At 43.7% G+C, this 24,126-nt stretch overlaps 1 protein-coding gene across 1 annotated transcript in view; it reads left to right on the forward strand.

Moving 5' to 3' along the window:
- Nucleotides 1-1,000: 1,000 nt before the first annotated feature.
- The window catches only part of FMRFa (FMRFamide related propeptide), a 179,097-nt gene continuing 155,971 nt past the window's right edge, over nucleotides 1,001-24,126 (forward strand). The window contains exon 1 of the mRNA XM_075871476.1: nucleotides 1,001-1,671. The gene's annotated coding sequence lies outside the window, so the exon portion shown is untranslated. The remainder of the gene's footprint in view (nucleotides 1,672-24,126) is intronic.

Here is a 24,126-nt window from a genome sequence, read left to right on the forward strand (position 1 = left end):
AGTAACTAAGAATATATCATTCTTGCTCTGATGGAGGCCCCTGCGTTACGCTATGTAGCGTCTCTTTCTTGCGACAAAATTATCCGAAAATAGAAAATAAAAGAAATGCTCACACAGAAAAAGTAATACGACATATTTCGGAACCATACCTGCAATGTAGCGCACTATTTGTGTTTCTGGAAGTTTCTCAAACTATTCAAGCACTTCCGGAACATTCAATGAAACTTTTCTCATTCGACCTATGAACCAATCATGCTTGCTCCTTTCTAATACACCTGTATACTGAAGGTTGCGTATATCGGTAAATATTCCAACTCCACGTCTATGCCGGCACTTGATGAGCACAGCCCTAGATGGTGAGGGGACTCCTTAAGTCTACCCACGTCGCGAAAAGCCACTCCAATCAATTTTCTCTCGTCCGGAACTCGGCGAAGGAGGCACGACTGACGTGGACTACAAAACATTGGCATTGTTTTAATCTGTAACTTCATTGTTCAGGTTAGAGGGGAAAAAACACGGACTAACCATCAAAACAGAGTGGGAATGGCGTGCCTGAGTAACCAGTTTAATGCCCCACTAAAGAATGCATAAAACAGTCAAAGTGTGGCGTATAAAAAAAGCAACAAACGAAGGCGACAGCTAGGCTGCCCACGCCGCCAACAGCGCAGCACCGTTTTTACACAACGAGAAGCATCCGCGTGTCCTCAAACAAAAGCCCTGGCTCTGTACGGACAAACGAAAGTATAACAAACGCCACTGCGCGAACGAAATACCAAGGCGACATTGGCGGTGGTCGCCGCGTCTACGCACAGACGGCGCGCGCGCGCGCGCCAGCACACCATGGGATCCAGGATTGGCCGGCCGGTGCCGATCGACCAATGGCGGCTCCCCATTAGGGAAAGCCGAAAACTCTTCCGATTGGTCAGTCGGCGAGGGCGAGGAGGTGGCCGGCGCTACAAAAGGGAAACCGCGCGCAAAAAAAGGGCGCGCATCCCGAGAACGGAGACGAAGGACGCGTCTCTTGTAGGCTTAAACATCGTGCAGCATTCCAATTGATCCTCTGAAAAAACCACCAGAGAAGGAAAGAAACCTCGCCAAGCTAGACATCTTTTTGTGCACCCTGTCTGGACACTTTGCATCCCAATTTCAGCGGAAGTGCTCCACACGGTACGGGACCCCGCGGCCACGTTTCGGGAGAAAGAAGCCCAGCACGTTCTCTTTCCCCAATTTGGTCGCCCAGATTTCCCCATTCCCTTCGAAGCGGCTGCGGAGAGAGGGAGCCTCTCCTCACGTAGCACCTGTGCACCTAAGGGATCCGCTGCAAGGAGACGGGGAGTCATTTCTGCCACGTCGTTGAGAGTGGCGCGCATTTTCAACAGGTGGCTGTGAATATCTCGGCTCCGACCTGAGGTCCGGCACCTAGATTCTCGCGGGAAAAAAACTTTCCTGTTTACGGGAAGCGTTTAGAGAGGCGCACGAAGCGACTGATGTGTGTGGTTTAGGCATCGTCGTCGAAGGAGACGGCACCTGTTGTACTTTGGGGGAGAAGTGATCCTACCCACCTGTTGGCCTGCTGTGCCTCTGAAAGAAGAACGGCATTTCTAATTGACATCTCGGAAGAGACTGTCCTGCCTTGGGTATCTTTGTGTTGCTTCTGAAGATCAGCTCAAGGTAAGAAGAAAAGCAGCATGAGTAACTTCAATACCTGTGTGTTGCCTTTATTATGTTTTTGTTTTCGTACTGTCAGTCCAAGAACTTCAAATACCTACTGAATGCCTTCCTGGTATACCTAAACTGTTTTCCTTGGCATATCTCAAAGGGCACCAGGAAAAAAAGCCTTAGAAAGCAAGCCGGTGTCGAAGCACTATTTTGATAGACCGGATCAAAGCACTCGTTTCATGTTTTGTGTTTAACGTGTAGGTTGTTCAAATGTCTTCGAAAACCATACTCATCAGTTGTTGACGACAGACACGTTTATCGTGAACTTTTGGTTATCTTAAAACAACGCTAAAAAGGGATTCTTTACACTGTAACGACCACCGACTAAGCAATCAAAAGAGAGAAACTCCTTATTGAACATTTTTTTGTGTATGTGGTATTCTAAAATGCTCGTGCCATGAAAAGAGAGCGAGGTGTCTACCGGATGAAATAGTGCGTCACCATGTACAGATGGTCTATAGATGAGTCAAATATTAATATTGAGTGAGACAAAGCATCTGCTTGATTAATACAGAACTGTCAATGGAAACACAACCATAATGGAGCATTTTTTTTCCTCTGACAAAGTGAATCGCAATAAAATTTCATATCCATTCATTATAAGTGTTATTCTCAACCATGAATCTTCCTGTAAGTATTTAATGTTAACAGAAAAAAACTTAATAATTCAGGACTTTGACAGTACGAAACGAATTATCTATTACTTTTTATATGAACTACTCGTCTTTTCTGTTCATTCCGCGTATGTTCCTTCAAACAAATATGTTCTTATCTAAATATTCTTGTCTATACCACCCTACTGGCAAGAATAGCATGCTGATTAGAAATTTCCATGCATATTCTCAAATTATAGACCTCATTTTTTTCAATCTGTATTGCTGCTATGATTGTACTCCCTGTGAAAGTCAGGTTTTAGCTGCACTATAAATGACCTTGCACGACGAAGGTCCAACATGCTACCATTATGAATACCTTTGTCAAAGCTTTCAATAAATGAAGTTCATTTGACTTGTTTGTACCAACTATCTGTGAATCACAGCCCATAAAGACACGGGGATAAAAGAAACCAGATTATTAACAATCTGTCGTTACTTCAACCTCTGTGTCTCAAGACATGGCGAATGACTGGTATGTCCCATCCTACGGTTTTGTCAAAACATTTGCTTTATTTAAGTCGCTTTCTGGATTCATATAAGTTGACTCCCGAGCGTATTCGACCGACAACGCCAATCCTATCGAGATAACGCGCGGAAACATATCACGGAGACGTGTGAACTCTTTAGAGATGAACCATTTGAGAGTATGTATGGGTACCCTTTATTTCGCAAAGTGTATGTCTAGAGTGAAGTGATTTACTATGTCCGCGGCAAGAAATGTTATCCTCGAAGCGCCAATGCATCAGAAAAATTCCTCTTTGTTTTGTCAAAAATATGAGAGAATTTGTAGACTAGAAGTGTTCAGTGGCGCTCTCATTCGTTTATACATAAAGTTTTATAATACTGAGAAAGAAGCAGGCTTCCAGCTGCCTCCTGAAAGATAAACGATGTCTACTCAGTCTAAGAGGAGATTTAGCTAGAAGCCCCAAGTACTAGAAATAACTAGGAGACATCGTAACGCCATCGCTGAAGCCTCCAGATGATTCCTAGCACATGGGCTTTGTCCAGCGGGCGTTAGAGAACACTCGGTGGTCGGCAGCCTTGCTTAGGACGGCTACACTGCCAGGCTCCCTTTTGACGTCCGACGTCGTGAACCTAATCAATTTATTCAACCATAAAAGGAAGCTGGAGAGAGCATATGAAAATAAATTTCTTGAAGCATGTGACAAGGCAGATAATAGACACTTAAAAAAGCACATACAATGCACCCCTAACGCTAAAATCAACATAATGCTTCAACAAAAGTAGAAGAGAAGCTACACTACAAACCATCACACACGCATGGTAGATGCTCAGGAGGCCATAGTCGAGTTGACTGCTGCAAGGAGTTTGGTACAGCTTTCTTTGACACAAGCCTATGTAATAAACACCACTACCGTTCCATACTGCTAATCACTTGATGGTGACCGAGGTAAAACTGCTCGAATATTTTCAATGAAAAGAAGGTTAAACTATGAAATAGTTCCCATTATTTCTTTTAATTCTCATTAACATTGCGTCGAATATGTGTGACACTAAGCCTCGTCTATCAAGGCATACCCAGGTGCTTCACTGCAGGCCTTACAATACAGGCAATTTATATAAACAACGGTAAAAGAGGGGATCGTTTCGAGCTTTACTCACCTTCATGTGCGTTACTTCATTTCAAACGATCTAAAGTCGTCTAATTCAAGGTAAGCACCTACCACAGTGACTCTTCTTCCATCAGCTTCCTCACTTTGGAGCGTCCGTCATCAACAGATTGTTTATAAACGCCACACCATTCAACTTTGCTGAACAGCGCTGAGTACTGAGCTCAGTGATCCGGGGAATGTTGTCAGACATACAAAACTGAAATGTCGATGACGAAAAGCCAAGTAATTTGTGCAACATTATTCATTTCCAGATGGGTGGATGCCTTCATTAAATGACACACCATTAAGGTGCGAGAAAAGAGCTTCAAAAGACAGTAACATAAAACATAACAACAGCATAAAAAGACAGTAAAGATACATTAATCAAAAGTTTCTCGTCATGACAGCACTCATTACCTTAATTATAACTTTAGGCTGGCTTACACTATTAACATGCCCCCAAGAGTTCACCACGATCAAATTTGTGACTTACTTCTAGCCTAGATATGTCTTATTCAGTGCACATGTTATCCTTAAAAGCAGCCTTCCTGTCTTCTTTTTCCGAGTGTTTCTTTTATAATACCAATATCAGCTCTGATGGTGAGCGGCGGAAATTTGTATATAGCGCTCTCGTTACTTAGAGTGCATGGAGTTTAGTGGAAATTTGCAACCTACCGCTGTGTTACATACCGCCCGGAGTCAAGCTTAATCTAGAAACTATTTATGCGAGATCACTATAGTATGGCTGTATGTACTTGTGTCAACTTATATGCTTATGCCTACACATTCTAAACGTTATTTCAGCCAAGTGGCCTTGGTCTGCTGGAAATTTCACGCGCCAACACATATTTAGCCACTGGCGAGTGATGTGCCTATAGAAAAAAAAAATGTATGATATACCGAACCACAGAAGGGAGATCTCGTCCATGCCGCAACTGTCATTCCCAAACACTTCTATTGAGACGTGATTTGCAATATGCTTGAAGCTTCGAATCCTTGTCACTGTGATTTGTTAGCGAAAGTGTTCGAAGATAACTTTCAAGCCTTTAAAAATGAGTACTTGAAATACTGTTTAAATTAAGAGTAACAAAAATGTGTCGCGCATACTTTTTCAGCGTTCACGCTGACGAAGTACATGGATGACGTCAAGTCTTCAATCGCAATGCACCCGGGCACATATAGTCGCAGATATCACAAATCACCGTTCTTTTCTCTATATGGATATTGTTCTATTACGAACGATATAGTATGGTATCCAGGTTCACACTTCTCTGCCTAAAATTATTGCACGTTTGATGCTCGCAATTATTTTTAATGTAGATAGCGTAATCTCAGTTGAGAGTTGTGCCATTGTTTTCTTTGGAAAAATGCTTATTGGATGGCACTCGGTGACAAAGCACAGTGGTGACGTTCAAGGTGCTGCGCGTATGAGTGTTCGTCTTTCAGAAAGAAGCCAACTATAGCGTGTGCAGGCTTCGCTACAGATTAGATGAAACATTTTGGGGAACTGCAAAAAGCACTTTAGGAAAGGCGAAGCGATACAAAAGCGGCGGCAAACGCCATTGAAAACACATGACTTTGGCCCTGTCTTAGCAGCACACTGTCTTTTAATATTTTTAGGTAGAAAAGTAGAGGAGGTGAACATGCATCATATACAAGAGTTGTAACAAAACAATGACAGGAACAAGATATTTATATTAATGTTGCCTCCTTGAGCGAAAGTTATGCTGCCATCGCATGGGGGCCTGATCTAAAAACATTATTTTCGCACCTTCTTAGAGGCGGGACTGTCCACCTGCGGAATCCCCAAAGCAACAACAGAACTAATTGGTTCCGCAATGGAATATCAATGAAGAAATAAGTGTTGATGGGTAGCACTGGAGATGTATCATGTGGAAAGTTACATCTTTATCCATGAAAGTATGATTGTAAGTAGTGTAGTTTCACATTCATTTATTGTAGCAATGACTTGTACCATGAAATTGGCAGGCGCCGTAGGGTTGGCAGGTGCACATTTAGAGAAATTCGTTTGAAAATTTTAAAAATAAGGGCAATGCAGTATGTACTCATGGCCTTCATATTTACTTTTGTGTTTCGGCACATACCTTCGCATACAGATATCAATGGCAGCGTAAATTTACCTTAATTTTCCACCGCAGTGCTCTAGTGGCTGAGATACTCGGTTGCTGACCCGCAGTTGACGGGAACGAATCCCGGCTGCGGCGGCTGCATTTTCGATGGAGGCGAAATTGCTGCAGGACCTTGTGCTCAGATTTGGGTACACAACAAAGAGCCCAAGGTGGTCAAAATTTCCGGAGCCCGCCACTAGGGCATCTCTCATACTCGTATGTTGGTTTCGGGACGTTAAACCCCAGATATTAATCAAAGTTTTCCTTACTCAAGGGAGTTTTTACGTATCTCATTATTGTAGGATGTCTCCCCAAACTTAAAATAGAGCAACGAAGGCAACAGGCAAACATCCGACATTTTTTTTACCATTTTCGAAACATTTCTTGAGACTTCCTATATGTTAATTCACCACTTACAATGATTAGCAAACAAGTGACGAATTAAAGCCTTAAACACTTTAGAGCGTTTCTTCGATTGTGAATATTTCTTGCGTACAGCTTCCGACTGGTTTACCGACGCACAAAGGCAGATTTTGCTAACATACAGTCAGGTCTAGCTCATCTCATACAAATTTGCCTACAGTGCACAACTGCCTCCAAGTGGGTACATGTTGTTAATGGTAAACGTTTTAGAACCGATATCACAAGTCTGCATGCCTTTCAAGGTACGCATATTATCAGCAAATGGGGCAGATAGCACAGGCTAACAACCATCGAATACTTACATCATCAGCGACACTTCAAGATACTGGCTTATGTCAGCACATATGCCGCTGAAGCTTGTTTCACATCATCAACTGCTTTAATACATGGGGCTTTCATGCACTCACTGTCACTTACTCTAGGTTAGACTGTCTTGAAATGTGCATCCCACTGTAATGCGGCTATTTCTTCTTTAGCAGCACGAATGCTTCCATTTCCATAAAATTTACGTTTTTCATACAAAAAAATGGATTACTCGTGATATTTTGATTACTAAAAGAGCATCAACATCAAATTTCAAATCGAGAAGGGTCGTCCATTTCATTGCCTAATGTGCGTAGGTCCTCTTGGCCATATTTGAATCACGTGCGTCACGAGGAAGTAATTTTGTTTTGACGACATACAGCGCACGAGAGCTTAATAAAAAAAATAAAGCGCCCTGTGACATCGAAGCTAGGGCTACGTGTTCGGTGCGGTAAATTTTACAGACAGCATTCTGAGTAACGATGCGCTATAAACGTCTACTATCCGAGTGTTCTTATTCTATAGCGTTGACTGGCGCTGAAGCCCAAACACGCACGGACTTTTCATGTCTGAACTTCGTCGCACAGCTTTGAATCATTTTTTGAAGTGAAGTGAAGTGAGCTTTATTGACAAATAGATGAAAAAGTGTTTACATTTCGTATATTACCAAAAGGTAAACCACCTATAAAAGACTCGCGAAAGAAAAGTGCATGATTGAACGTGTTCTCGCTAGTCAGCATGTCGGGGAACCGTTGTTAGTTGCATTCGTCAAGTTTGAAGCGCGGGTAGGTGCAATGGTGGTGCCTTTTTATTACACGTACATTACACGCCCACACGACCACAAGCTATCGAAGTGTAGCAGAGTATAGGCATATATCATCGTTAGCAAGTAACAAGCAGGTGTCCTTAATAGTGATTGTTAGTTCGTCCGTAGACGTCTTTGGGTCCGCGTGTTACCGGGTTACTGCCGCCGCAGCCGTGAGAGGCCGGATAGGAGGGGACTTCTGAGGGTGCGAGGAAGAATCCGGCAAGCAGTGAACATATCTCATTTCTGTGCTAGTGCACATTCCCTATACCGATATTCTATTGACCCCTTTTGCATATACTTGAATGTTGTGCACGTTAAAACGTACCAATATAGCTTATCGAGGCACACGAGCCAGCATGGTCGAAGCATGCATCCTTGGGCACCTCCTCATTGCTGTTTGGAACGGCGTTCGTTTTGGAATCGCCGTTCTACAAAGGGCCGATCGATGCGAAAATGATTCACGACTGTTCCAAGCTGCAGACGATCGTATTCAATTCGGATAAACACTTCGTACGGCGACGATTGCAATGCAAGCGGCAAGGCATGACTAAATGTGTGCTCGTAGCAGACGAAATAGTTGCAGAAGAGCTGAGTCTGATGTCACTCTTTTTGGTGAAGAAGTGGTGAGTTGTGGCGCGATCTGGAGGTGACCGCGAGGTAGCCCCACTAGTAGCGCTCCAAGTTCTGAAAATGGCGGGATGGCCGGCCATTTTGAATTGTGCTAGATCTCAGTAATATGAATCAACAAAGCTGACTGTTATTCGTCCCTCATTTGTGTTTTTTGTCGTGGATTCCAACTAGGGGGTCGATACTTACTCGTTGAGGCAAAAATCTTGGCATTAGTAAATTTGATGTCAGTGCTTCTTATAATGTCGAGCACTGCTGCCGCTGTTTTTATTGGCCATTTGCTGAAATCTTCTCCAATCATGGAATAGCAATGGGCACTCCAATGTTGCCAAGTTTTGAGAATGTACTCCTGTTCATCTTTTTTTTTTTTTTGCAAAGCGCGTTTCCGTGAATTTTTTTTTTCACCATCTGCATAAGATGAGCGGTGTGTACTGCCGATATTGCTTTCTGTAGTCATTGCTGTGCGTGGTCTTATGAGTGAATATCTGCTTAAACAAAGTGAAGTACGCCTAACCGTTCAAAAAGAACTCCATTAAAATCAACAATCTTTAGTTATCTGCACCCAGAATATACATACACCAATAAACAATGAAACAATATTAGGAAGATCAATATTTTCGGTGGAGAACCTCTCGATCCTCTCTTGTCGTTTCAAGAGCAAATCATCTCGCTCGGATTTCAAACCCCACTTAACGCAACTTTTCAGAAAAGCAAAAACATTTATAAATTCACGCTGCTCTTTTAAAACCTCTCCCTGAGCGGTGGTTAAGCGATGTGAATGATCTCAGTGATTTTTTTTCTTACTGTAGGTATTGAAGCCGATGGGATTATTTTCATTCAATGTCAATAAAAAGGAAAGGCAGCAGAAAGGACTCTTGGCAAGCGCTTATCGTAATCCGATTTGTGCTTCACCAAGACAGTCTGGAGTGTGTCTTCAAATCGATTTTCCTTTATTCTTTCGCAACACTCGGCGAAGGGCGGCAAAATTTTAGATAACGCCCGAGTCATTATCAACCTCCGAAAGGTTTTGTTGATCATTTTTTTTCCTTGAATGATATCGCTTGCGTCTGTCGCAGACCTTTTGCTTTCTCAATTCGTATCAAGTTAGCGCGTGCTCCTTTCCGAGGCTGCAATTAGCTGTAGGCATCTGGCAAACTACCAGACTTTCAGAACAGGTTCATTAGGAATATTTGCTTTAAATAGTACATTATTCTCAATGACCCGCTGTCGCCTGAGCTTTATTAGAATATCATATAGCCCTTTTCCTAGTGTTCGTTTTGTTTTAGTTTGTTTGCCAATGAGTCCTCAGTTATTTGGGGAGTTTTGATTCCGCTGGTGAGTTAAGTAGTCGTCCGCCGCTTCTGTAATGTGCTTCAATTATACGCAACCCGTGCACCAAAATAAACATGGAAAAACTCCAAAACTTTTAAAACTGCTGTCAGATTTGTCAAAAACACGTATGGACGCACTTCTATTCCTAACCACATTTCTCGAAGAGGTCTAGCTGCTAGGATCTAAATTACAAGCGCCGTCTAACGTTCTTTTTTCAATCAATAAACGGTCAGTACAACATCGACTTATCTCACTCCCTTGCATACTCAAGAGCCTAGGCAACCAAGCACATGTACTCACTAGCAGTAACCATATTTACCACACGTGTCAATTGTTTCACACTTTCTCGTTTTCTAAGGACTATAGAGGATTGTAGTGAACTGCGCAATATAACTGACACAGCAGTCATTATTCGGGTTTGAGTTTCACCTTCGCTTGCAAGCACTTTTTTATTCTAGCGAAGGTTGTTCATGTGTCTCGTTTTTTTTTGCATTGTTTATTTGTGCTATATAATTTTTTGTTCAACTTCGATATCGTCAGAATGATCATTCCTTGCCTTTTTTCGTTTAATCTTCAAACCAACCGTATAAATTGCCATAAGTTTTTTTTTATTTTGTTATACTTCTCTTTCATGCACCTACATGTGTGCTATACGGCGAATATATTGATAATTATTGTAGCATCTATATCTAAATTGTGAAATCTTGACCTGTTAAGAACATTGCGTTTGGATATGTGCTGGGATTTTACACCCGAAAACCATCATTTACGAGCAGAGCTCATAAATCTTCATATATTCGTACTTTTGGTACTTCTTATGCTATCACATAGTTTCCTTACCACGCCTTGCTGCACTAAACTGCACATTGATATTTTTTATTTTGCTTTTTTGCTTCTTTCTCTCTCTTTCTCTCTCTCTCTCTCTCAATGTAGTCAATCTCTCGTCTTCTTTTTTCCTGTTGCTTGCCTTCGTTTGTATGTATCTTTCACTTTCCCTTTCTGTCTACGACACAAGCTTACCTAGACTATTATACAGCTTTGCCGTAAAACCTCTGTGCCACATGCAGGCTGCATAAATTCGGCAAATTTGACCAATCACCGCACCAGTCCTCTGAATATTTACAAGAAACCCACGGCTTGCAAACGTGGATTATGCGCCATCCGTCGCAGCTTCTCCTGCTAACTGTTTGTATAGAGCGGCTGAGCTTTGATTAAATACGGCCGTTTCGAGATCATTTTAAACTTACGACACACGGCACATGTCTGCCATAACACCTCTGTTGTCAAAATTCATAAACAATATGAAACTCATTCCGAAGCTTAGACGACAAAAAAAAAAAAAGGTTCCGACTGAACTAGCCTCAGCTTGACACAGAGCTACTTCGGAATACATGTTTGAAATGACCACACGTTGTTACACACTCGAGCGTATACACACTAAGCAAGACTAAAACAACAAATAACTGTCCGTGCAAAGCAATCATATGTGGGTCGAGTGCGTTGGTGCCCAGGCAGGAAATTAGCATATATATGGTACTGCGGTTTCTGCTTCAGCACGCGTGCGTCAGTGTAAACTGTCTACAGGCGCACGATTTTGAGAACGTATACAACGCAATGCATTAAGTTTCTTGCTTCCAGCGTACCGGCAGTGTGTGTTACGAAACTATCGAGCAAGATGTCAGCGACAGCTGTTCTACGACCACTCAATCACGCGGCTTTCAAGCATCTACAGTAAAATTTATTTTATTTTCTAGCGGCATTGTCTTCTGCGATGGCTTTAGAAGTCAATTCAGATTTTTAGGCTTCTGGTCACTCAAAAAAAGTTTAATTTTAATTTTAAATAACTTTAACTATGTTGCAGTGTACTCTGATGAACGGCAATGTATCGATAGGACACAGACTATGTACGTCCCCTCAAAATTCTTGAAATGTCCGGTTAATTATTCACTGATTGCATAAACACTGTTCGTGGCACTCGACCACATTTGCATGTCAGGGCTACTACTTCAGATCAAAAACATGCCACGATCACGTCTCCCCCCCCCCCCCAAAAAAAAACAAATGTGGTTACGCCACTGTTAACTACCGCGGCCAAGGTTAAATCCTTCCCCGCTACCACGGCAAGGCAACGAAGTTTCCACATATCGGTCATGCCGAATCAGCAACTTCTTTTATTCAGAACCACGAGCAGAGCTCCGCTGCTGCAGTTGAGCACGAGTCTATGTTTCTCCTAACGAAACGATTACATCGTCTTCAGTGTTACGAAACGTGCGAAAGAATTCGACACCCTTGAGTCTGTGTCTCCCGAGTTCTCGTTTATTCTGTGCGAATCGTATCATGATAAAAAAAAACACAAATTCGTACAAACTCGGCTGATTGGCAGCCTCAGAGAAAGTTACATCTCTTCCCCGGGTATGTTGTCTAAGTTTCCGCCATGCAACTGTAAGTAAATCGTGAGTGAACGCGGATGCATACGTACACCAAGAGAAATGGAGAACTTCCGTGAACCTCGGCTGACAAAAAAAAAAAAACTGCTCAAATCCAAGTATATAGTGCTTACTGAAGGTTAATGTCAGTTTGGAGATAACCATCGCAGAACTTCCAAGGGCCCAACGTCTCTTAAACAGGAACGAGTTTCTGGAGGAACAGCCCATGGCCTTGGCGTGACAAGCGGCTGTCCCGCTGAACTGTCTTGAAATATTTTGGTGAAGTAACTAAATACGATATTTTTCTTTTACATAAGAGAGCGTAGAGAATTACTATATTTTTTGTGTTGAATTTCTTTCGAGCCTTTCCCACAAAATATCCCTATTATCACTGCAATTTTAGTTAAAAAATAAATCTCGTATATTGATAAACCGCTAGAAACATTAAAAAAAGTATGGCTGCTCTGCCCCCAAGTATTGTTGTACTTTCCACAGATGATTCGCAGAAAGGCTTTCTACGATCGTGCTTTCACATTTTCGTGGCGTCAAGCACTCTTGACGTCAAGATCAAGCAGTCGTCAATGCTCGAAAATTTGATCTAATACACAGTGAGTAATGGATCAAGCAATCAAGCAATGATTACACAGTGTGTAGCGGCGCCGATGCATGTGGCGCCTTACGGAAGCGTACGCGGTACTTTGCCACTTCTCAAAAAAAAAATTTTTTTTGGCGTTATGGGCACTCAGAAACTGTACGTTCAGCAGACGTTCTAAGAGAGTTTGAAATGGGAAATGTTATGCGCTCAAATAATCCTTCACCTGCGGCCCCGTTGAAACCAATGCGCACCAGGTCTGCTTACATTTTCACGTTCCGCTTTAGGAGAAGCTCGAGCGTCCCCCGAGTTCTCATCTTTCCTCCTCCTCCCCTCTACTGCACAAAAAAATTAAGCCGACCACAGGTAGTGGCATTCAAGCCAATTGGGATCCTGGCGTCCCTATAGTCCCACCCTATGGCCCATGATTCATACAGAAACACAGCCAAATAATGCACGTTCGTTATGTAAGAATGTAAGCAAGCCAGAAAAAACAAAGCCCAGGCACCGTTACGCAGTGGCGAAGTCATCATACGCTCCGAATGGGAGGCTGCTATTGCCAGTGCCAGTCTATAACATAACCATGGGCAGCTGAAAGGGTTCGTGACGTGGCAAAGATACTTGGCCTTTCTACTCGCACGTGGGAGTGGCCCTCCTGCTGATCTAGTGTGTTTCGAGAACCGTAAAAAAGATTTTTTTTATTTCCTCCATACATACATCATCATCTTCCCACATAGTGCCGAGGCTGTTCTTATAGAATCACCACGGGTGACAAGCTGTTTCTTGTGTCGTCTCTCATTTTGCTTTTACGCGCACACTCCAAGAAGTAATGCAGGAAAAGGGGCGTCGAGTTTACTCTTTTAGAGGAGTAACTAACTTTCCACACCCATTGCATCAATTCGGGAGTAACTGCGAAGGAGTAACCACGCTCTCGCAGTTACTCCTCATAGGAGCAACCGTTAATAAAAGGAAAATCAGGTTTTGGTTTGCTTAACCAGCGTTTCGAAGTGCGTGCTGGCATTTGATTAGATATGCAATCGATGTGTTGTCGTCGAACTCAGAAATAGATTTCGGGAAATTCGCAGCAAACACTCGGGATTCGAACTCATGACCTCTCAGTCATCATGTGCGCACACTAACCACTTCACCACACCCTGCTACGGCGCCATGTGAAAGGAAGCACGCTTGTGTAGAAACCGATGGGTCATTTGCACATGGTGCGAACATTCCTGCAGTTATTCCAAAAAATGGGCGATTTACTGCCCTAGGAGGGAAGCGCCCCTCCTTACTGTTCCGTGAGTAATCTTTTGCGTGCATTCCGTCTTTAGGGGGAGCAAAAAACCCTCTTCGGGGGTAACTGTGCAGTTCCTCCACAAAATGTTTTCGAGTGTATGTGGCTTGCTTTAGTTACAATTACAATAACATATCCTCTGCGTTCGTGAGCACAAAGTACTGCTTCATAAGCCGGTATACAAAAAGAAAGCATTGTGGACGCCAAGGGTATTATGTCAAGACATTGCACGCAAGGCCGAACTGCAATACCAGGATTAACGCATAAGTTACGCATTAGTGAACGCGAGGAAGATACTGTCCTAGAACACAATGAGGAGAAGTTGGCTAGGGTGAACGAACAGCTCGAGTAGGCGCAAATAACGAATCGCTAATCTAGGTTGAGAAGTCCTTTCCTGATTGCACTCGAAAATGTTGTGAACGGAGGCAATTACGAAACTTGCAGGTATACGGCAGTGCGGAGCCGTGGATTGCCGCGCAACACTCATAGTACGGGTTCCTTAACCCATGCAAATTTCCTGAACTACCGCTGCCCTCACAGGGCGAAAAATATTCCACGCTACGGTAATCCCCGCACAAGACGAACGCATAGAAGCGAACTGGAACCGTGTGAAACACAGCAGCAAAGCGAGGAGATACGCATTGGAAGCAATGCTGCGGAAATGAAAGTACATTGCATTAGCGACAAAATGTGTCTCTCTCCCCTCCTCCACATCCCTTCCTTCCAAACACATATTACACAGCCAAAGTGGAAGCAAATGTTCTATTAATAAATGAACGAAACTCTTGCACAGAGCATTGTCAGCGGTGCCGAAGGCTGTAATTGGAGGAGATTGCTCGACGCAATGCAGTAACACGCTGTACTGTGGCGCCTGTATGCAGGCCCTTTTCCCAACCCTTTACTTTTCCCGTCGTGTACTTCTTTGCGTGAATGTTTGGCATTGGGACCTCATTTCCCGCATTCGGGAAATGAAGCGAAGTGCAGCGCCACCATGCGGTGGTGTGCGGTCGGCTGCAGAAGGATAAGCATGCACCAAGGGTGCGGGTGAGGGTAACAACACTCGCCAAGCTGGCAACGTTATTTTGTTGTTCGAGCGCGAGGTGGCATCACAGCTGGCATGCCCCCTGATGCCCGCATGCTTAGCTTCAGTGATTTCACTTCCTTCCTTTTCGTTTTGTTTATTTGTTCTGTTCAATCATCGAGAGGCAGGCCGCAATCATTGTCCGCGTCTGATTTATGCATGTGCCCATCGATTCGTCAACACAACGTACAGGTATATCCTTTGTTCTTTTTTCTCGAGTGAGGGACAACGTTGAGAGAGGCGTGCCGCAGCGAAGGTGCCCGCACTAGCACGAGTAAGATCTCTAGCACCAGTGTACACTTTATGTCTGCCTTATGTCGCCAACGACAGTAGCCTCAAGAGGTGCGGTGACCTGTTATAGTTGCTCCTTGCACCCTCGACGTTTCCTTCCATGGATGCAAGTGCTTCCTTTGTAGAACAAAACAGAGGAAAGCAAGGTTTTCTGGCAAAGAAGTGGAGCATATATATATATATATATATATATATATATATATATATATATATATATATATATATATATATATATATATCTTTGTGTGTGTGTGTGTAAGAGAGAGAGAGAGAGAAAATGAGTGCTTCCGCAGGAAACTAAGGATCAAGTGGAGCAGAATCGGTGTTGAAATGGCGGCACCAGGTGGCATCTTACTTCCGGTACCCATCAGCGTCATTGTAAGGCGCGCAGCACCTCCTCTCGCTTCCTCTCGTTGCATTATAGTGCAGCCAGCCCGAATCTATGCTGCTTATGGATCAATAGAAACCAGCCACAAGTCGACGAGAAAGGCAGTTCTCACTGGATAGCTCCGCATTCAGACGCTATATAATAACTACACCCTGACAGCAGTCGTGTTAACACTCGAAGGGTGAGCAAGAATAAGGAGTGGTGTGTGTTCATTTCACGTTTTCGTGACGTGCTAGTTTAGCAGAAATCTAGCAGCGGATTCCTGCGCGGGAAAAACAAGCGTGGGTGAAGCTTGTTGTGGGCCTGTCAGACCCACCTTCTTTCTTTGTTTCTTTCTTTCTGTGATACATTCTTATTCATTTTCGTAGTTTCTTTTTTTAGAGATACTAGTTTTTTTATCGTAAGCTTGGAATTGCGTAGCGATGCCAAGAAGGTATAGTGCAAAATTTCTTTCATTCATTTCCGTTCTAACTTTCGGAACAATGCATACGGAGTTTTTTTGGAAAGTGAAGTAATGCCATACCGTTGTCAGGCGCCACCTTGGATAAAATCATGAGTAAAATGCACCCCTGTAACTTTGGTAATTATCTGTCTTGGATAACACAAGTGATAATTGTGGAGCGTACATATTGACAATGTACAAGGCAGGTCAAAAGTTCCCAGGCACTATGCTATCAGGCAGCGTGGCCTGGCAATTTTAGGCCCTCCCCCCCCCCCCCTTTCTCCTTTGTACATTGCTTTACTCTCAAGATTTATTTGCAAGTAGGCTTTGAATCTGTGTACGCCGACATGGGGCGCTTGTGCAAGATAAAGAATGTCTAAGGTGAAGATAACTATACTAGGGTCTTCTAATGACTCGGAGTTCACATGCGCAAAGAGCTAGCTAACTGCATGAAAACAAATAATTGCGCTGCTGGGAGGAAAGGAGTGCCGGCGTAAAAATATCTGCCGTGAAGCCTAATTAAATATCGCAGTTTCACGGCCACTCTTTTAAAAACTGGGCCATGCCGAAAGCTCATTAAAACCAGATAAATCACGACTTTGGATTACTTTAAAAAGGAATTAGAAAAAAAACACATGAAGCTTCGATAAGGGCCACCCATTGTTTTAATGAAGTGCAAAATCAAATGCGCTCCTTTTGTTCAGAATGCAAGGCGGAGTTCGGAGGTCGGCAAACTCTCTTGGCGCGGAATAACAGAAGTTAGAATATTCAGCCTCGTGGTGCCATCATTTTCTTTAATATTTTCACTGCTTTCACGGTTCATTTGTTGTTATTCTGCGGGGTATGTTTCTTTGATCAGTAGAAATTTTTCTGCTTTCCGGTCTCTATTGTGTGGGGCGAGAAAGGCTACTCTTATCTCCAATGTCAAAACGTATTTTTTGCGGATTTTCTGTCATGGGTTCTCTATGTGCCTAAATATTGATTTTATGTGTGTGGACGCTTCACCATTGCCTTGAGATTACCCATCATATTACTTTGCAATAACTGCACCTTTTGTTCAATGGTCACGGGCCACCTCCGCAGCTATGAAAATTCCCCAGGATTTCAAAGAATACCACCATTTGAATATGAAAGACTGTGAGAAGCCTTTGGCATCAACAATCAAAGCATTGCGAACCAAACCATTACCACAGAGTGGCCTTACCGGGAATATTTATTTTCCAATTAAAAGAGAAGGTTCTGGAAACACGTGGAGACAAAAGGCAAATAAGCCTTGCCGCTTTTTAGTCAAGTTCCAAGTAATAAAATGGGGTTTGTGGTGTCCGAATTCAGAGAGCGAGAACATAAGGAAAAAGTATTACAGGGTAAAAAAGAGGGTGGAAGGGAGACTACAAACATTAAGTGGTGTTTTCAGTGACGAGAAAATTACACGAGGCTGTCCAATCACACGCATCACCTTATGCAAGGAACTGTATCATCTTTGTTGCCGTTAATTCAGTCAACGTACTCTCTGAACCTCCATCAATATTTTACCGCCAAGCTTGGTGATTCGGAAATGGCGGTGGTCCGAGCAGCTCTGATAATCATGACGTTCAATAAATTCTTCATTAATTACGGAGTCAGAACGCAGCAGGCACGAGACATGAGCACATCAGTTTCCAGTATTCTGTCAGCAGTTATCACGGCGCTTAAAAGTGAAGTTCTTTAGGTACTACTCCATTAAAAGTACCAATTTCCATAGATGGCGGGTACTGTACTGACTAGGGTGCATCCCAGCAAATGTGGCGACACCACCAGGCATGGTGAAAGGAGGTTACACAGGATATTAAGGAATGGTGAAGCATGCGATATTGATTAGAGAACATGCTCTTGCATATAAGCAGTGATACATTGCTACATTAGCGACTGAGAGGGATGGTATGTGTGTGCTTAGTATTCCTTTCTCTAGATATGTCTATTCCATGATACTACGAGCGCTCTGTCCTCCCTTGTCATTTTTCAGTGTTACAAACCTTCTTTCTCATTGCGCTTTGATCTTACGGCATCCCCATCTCCACTGTTTTATTCTCTCTGTGAACTCCAGACTTCAATTCAGCATTTATTTTTTTCTGAAGATGACTAAGAGCCTATTCTAAGTGCCACAATAGAATATTAGGAAAGTTGAGAAATTTGGGAAAATTGGAAAAATCAGGAAAATGAGTGCAAGCGAAGGTTTTCATGGGGAGCCTGACATCTTTTTTTTCTTTCTGTCTTTCATGCTTTCTTGCTCCCTTTCATTCTTTCTCTATCTGTTTATTTTTCTCTCTTTCTTTCCTTTTTTCTTTCCTTTTATCGCATTGCTCAATCCTCCTTTCAAACTCTTCTCTTTCTTCTGCTCCTAATGGTATCTTCATCCACGCACTCATCAGTGTGGCACTTCAATTGCCACAGCAAACAACGACCATTATGCTTGATAACCGGGCATCAATGAAATTGTGGAAACGGCGAATAAGAAGTCAATTCGGTAAAAAAAGTGAAGTTTCCTAGTCACAGCGACTGATGGCTGATGGAGGAGGCCATGATCGATAGAACACCAATTATTTGGAAACGAGGCATTCCAAATAAACAAGTGACCGGTGCATTTACGAGGGACCCGGTTTCTTAAGTATAACGTCCCCAAATTGTGTGACTTAAACGTTTTGCTGGGGACAAGAAAATGAACGAAGGGGGCAGCTATTCACGCTTCGGTTCTTCTGTTCAAGGCTCGAGTGGCCCACGGGACGGCTTTAGTATGCTCTCTCATAGTCGAGTACTAAGCACTCGAAATAGTTAACCACTTTTTCTAAACACACAGACGGTAGAGACGTTTTGAGAATTCACGCTTGACCGGGCAGTTCAAGACTAAGCACTTGGTGCCTGGTTTAAGCTTGAGACATTGCGTCTGCAAATTTTTCTACCACGAACGAATGTATACAGTTTAGGCATTGTTTCGAGCGCCCATATAGATCTTGTTTTATTAGCAGTGCTCTTAAAGTGGAACGGCTGCGTCTTGCCCCTTCAGCATAAAGACTTCTTAGCTTTATGCCATTTTTTTAGCTGTACTCGCACTGGGCGCGTTTCAATTACCCTGGCCTGCTCGTGGCACACCCAGCTTGTCAGCTTTTTTTATACTTTGACATAGTATAGCCTTTCTCATTTCTTGAAAACGAAAAGCAAACAAAATGATGTTAAAAGGAGGCATATGGTTTGTAGTTGCAAACGCTGCCCAGAGAGTGGATTCTATCGATTTCGGCTACTAGAGCGTAATAGCTGAGTGGCTCAGTGGGCCAGCGCAATGCCTCCTAAAAAAATTATGCCTGCAACGTGAGCCTTGAACGCGCTGCCCTACCCTATGATTTTACCCTCCTCCTTCGGTACGAAGGCGAGCGTCTCTGACGGCCGCCCCCTGCGAACACAGTAATGCTCTCACAGTTGCCTCCGAGCAGCCGTCATGTCACGTGACTGAGCGGTACGGAGGCGAGCGGTGTCACGCGGCGGCCGGTCGCAACACAAGGCACGAGGCATGGCCTCCAAGATTGCGTGCTGGCAGGAGGCTCCCAATTGAAAAGAGTCGACGTTCCAGGCATAGTTTTCCTCGAAGGTGTTGGCCAGTGGGCTCAGTGAACGAGCGGAACGCAAAGTGCGCATGCGCGGCACGCTGTGCGAGCCAGCGAATTTACGGAGCGAGCCGCTCGCCCGCTCATTTCATCCGCTCAGTGGAGCGTGCGCAGCGGACAAGCGTGCGAGTGTTCTTCAGGCAAAGCCTCTACTCGATTGACAGTAGCCTCCACCGTGTTCAACAAGTGGCTCAGCAATGCACTCTGCTGTAAAGTCTTTAGATGAAATAAGTTTCTTGTTTCGTCTATGGGCCTTAGTCCGCTGTCTCCGTTCGTACAAGTGGAGTATTCGATCGGCTCTTATTCTCTCTTTAGTCTTGCGCTCCACTGGTCTCTCCACTTCTCTGCTGGGCCTACTTGGCGGCTCAGTCGATCAGCTATTACTCTCTATTGCTTGTGCACCAGTTACGATCTTCGATGTTAGGACAGACTCGAAGGTTGTGAACAGGGCTCTTTTTTTTAGGAACCAGCAGATAGCAAAACTGAAGGATAATTCGATCACAACACCTAGCACCGTTAGCGTACCATTGAAGGAAAAGTTTACTACAAGGAAGGAAAATAGCTATTCTAACGCAGGTCAGGCGTATTGCTGAGACCCAAGTTCTAGCGCCGTAATAATGATCAATTGTTTACCAAGCGAAATAAATAGCAATTAAGTATTTGTGCCTTGATTTATATTCAGTAAAGTTTTTAATATTTTTTTCAAAGCTGATGCCATCCTAAGGATTTCTTCATTGCTCATGTAATCTCCACATTTTTTATCAATTATTGCCTCACCACTAAAACTTTCACGCAGCAAGAAGGCTGGGTTCTGTGAACTTCTCTATTTTATACACTTTGAGATTTGAAAACTCGTACTCGCTATTCGATGTCACATAAAAGCGGAGTTAGGCTTCACAATGCACACAGGCAATGGCCGTTCAAGGATTTAAAGTATACGGGAAAGAGGCGTCCACATGATAGCGGGGGAGGGGGGGGGCTGCTTTGCAAGTATCTCCGAATGTGAGATTTTGTACACACAACTATCTTTATTGCTACGTAGTGATACGCCGCATGGAGCTAAATGATTAGGAAAAACAGTAGACATGACACCTAAGGGGCATATGGTCTTTAAAACAAAAAATAAAGCGACTGTATTGACTTTGTTTCTTTTATTGCGACACCGCACATAACTTTACACGGAAAACAACATTTCACTTGCGTGTGAAGGTTAATGAAATAGCTAAATATAACTAATACTACAAAAACAGTGTTTTATAGCAGGCATATGAATGTCTTCATGCAAAGTGAACAAATTATTGTTTTCTAAACTTGGTGATTGGAGTGAACAGAGATAGTTTGTTTTTGTTTTTTCAATCCTATGGCATTTTCACTATTAAAGGTAGCTATACTTGATATGGTTTTTGGCCATTTCATGTCAGCAGCTATGAATTTAGCCTGAAAGATCAGCCTTTTCGTTTCAAGTCTAAATTCGAAGCTACTGACAAAAAAGCAACAACAAATAAACACATAATGTGGCGTGGTAGTTAGGCAAGGCTCAAATTGAGAAGAACCAAATTCGGCAGATCCCATGTACCTAGGAAATGATGTTAAGCGAAGCTTGTGAAGGAAAGGTGACCGTGTTAGATTTTTTTTTATTGAGCGACTCGTCATAAAATGACGCTAAATATATGTACAAAGTTTGTATGCACAGACATATGTTGAAGAGTTGCAGCTGTTCATGTAACCAGTTCTTTTCACTTGCACGACGATGCCAGCTGGAACATGTGTATTATATAGCAGCACCAGAAGCTGATATGAAGCGCTGATGCTCGCGAGGAGGCTGGCCCCGGATGCTGCTACATAAACCAACTTCAGAGCATGGCATCTAACCACCATTGACGTTAAGCCGACGTGACGGCTGTATCAAAGGAATGCATATGTAATGTTTGTACATTCGGGTAAGCAGCACTGCAATCACTATTGGCGTTTCGCGAAGATTAGCGTCTATTTAAAAAGTAGTTGCGAAACCTGGCGTAGCATTGAGGTAAAATGCTTCATTGATATGCAGAATGTTTTGGTTCGATTCCAGCTGAGACCCTGACTTTATTCTTTGCATTTGTCGGGTCGACGCTACCGATGTCGGGTATTTTCTAACGCTCACGCGTTAAAATTGCCCATGTGTGATCTCGTTGCTCCTGGGTAGATGCTAAGTGTCCATCACGTGTGGCATACACCCGCATACCAGTGGCACATACCCGCTCATGGGTATGTGCTACTGTCTGGCGGGAAGTGTTTGACGACCTACGCGAAGGAGTTGGCGCACTTATCATGCCTTGACCAGCGCATCATAATCGTTTTACCATCTTACCACCCCATAATAATTTTGGTTCCCGTCAAGCTAAGGTGGTGACCACGAGAGTACCCAAACATAAGCGGCTAGATAGATAGATAGATAGATAAATAGATAGATAGATAGATAGATAGATTGTTAGATAGATAGATAGATAGATAGATAGATAGATAGATAGATAGATAGATAGATAGATAGATAGATAGATAGATAGATAGATAGATAGATAGATAGATAGATAGATAGATAGATAGATAGATAGATAGATAGATAGATAGATAGATAGATAGATAGATAGATAGATAGATAGATAGATAGATAGATAGATAGAGAGATAGATAGATAGATAGATAGATAGATAAATAGATACGCTCAAAGTCGCCGAAGTTCTGAAGCCCTGGACAACGACATATCGGAGCAAGAGGTCCGTATGGCCCTCCAGAACATCCGAACAAGCTCTGCACCGGGGAAAGACGGGATAACTAACTCCATGCTCCGTAATCTGGATGATCAATCGATTGCACAGATTACAGATTACTTTAATAAATGCTGGAAGGAAGGCACCTTGCCGCAATCCTGGCGCCATGCCAAGATTGTATTCATCCCTAAACCTAACAAACCTCTTACCATATTAAACCTCCGCCCCATTTCACTCACATCGTGTCTCGGGAAGCTTCTCGAGCACGTTGCTTTAAACAGACTGACTGAACACATGCACGACCACAACCTATACCCGTACAGCATAATGGGCTTCCGCCCGTGTCTCTCCGCCCAAGATGCCATGCTTCAACTGACGCACGGCATTCTTGATCCTCTCATCCCCGCTCATACAAAAGCCGTCTTGGCCCTGGACTTAACCAAGGCCTTGGATCGAGTAGAACACCGAGCGATCATGGCGGCTCTCTCCCCCCTTAATGTGGGCGTTCGTATGTACGCCTACATACAAGCCTTCTTATCAGGACGCACGGCCGAGGTTCATATGGGCCCCCATGCGTCCCCTCCATATACACTCAGTGATGTAGGCACACCGCAAGGTTCGGTCCTTTCCCCTTTTCTCTTCAATGCCACACTCATTCCCTTAGCCCGCGCTCTTCACAATATCCCTCACCTTCACCACACCCTCTATGCAGACGATATCACACTGTGGACCACCCACGGTAGTGATGGCGACATAGAGGAAACCTTACAAACCGCCGCAAACATTACACAACAACACGCACAAAGCATTGGTCTCTCCTGTTCCCCGGAAAAATCTGAGCTGCTTCTCATACGCCCTTCACCACGTACTCTTCCCACTGCCCCCATCACCGTTACTCTCGACGGGCGCCCTATCCCAGAGGTCGACACAATCCGAATCTTGGGCCTTCACATCCAAAATAACGGCCGTAACACTTTCACTATCCGGAAACTCAAGCGGGTGACGGATGCGCTCTCGCACCTCGTCCGCAGAGTTTCTGGAAAACACTATGGCATGAAGGAACACGATTTGTGTCGTCTCATTCATGCCTTCATACTGAGCCGCTTCCTTTATACAATCCCGTATCTCCGACTTCGACAAGAAGAAATTGCCACCCTGGATGCCATGCTTCGTAAAGCCTACAAGGTGGCCTTACACCTCCCCCCTAACACACAGACCACTAAACTTCTTCAGCTTGGGCTCCATAACACCACACACGAACTCATTGAGGCCCACAGACGAGCGCAATACACTCGTTTAGCTCAGACTTTCACCGGACGCTACATACTTAACACCCTCAATATTCACATACCAGCAGCCGACCCCACACTTCTACCAATCCCGAGACCCATACACACACAGATAATAGTTAAACCTCTCCCAAAAAACACCCACGTTACCTACCATTCGGCCCGCCACAAGGCCCGTGCAAAAGCTCTCCACAAATACTACGGCTCTGAAGAGGACGCCGTATGGGTGGATGCAGCTTGCACGGGCGACGACGAGGCAGTTGTAGTCGTTGATCGCACACTCCAACCCATTGCAACTCACCACCTTCCTCCTGCATCCACCCCGGAATCC

The sequence above is a fragment of the Rhipicephalus microplus genome, chromosome 8, assembly GCF_043290135.1.
Source record: "Rhipicephalus microplus isolate Deutch F79 chromosome 8, USDA_Rmic, whole genome shotgun sequence".
Taxonomy (NCBI): domain Eukaryota; kingdom Metazoa; phylum Arthropoda; class Arachnida; order Ixodida; family Ixodidae; genus Rhipicephalus; species Rhipicephalus microplus.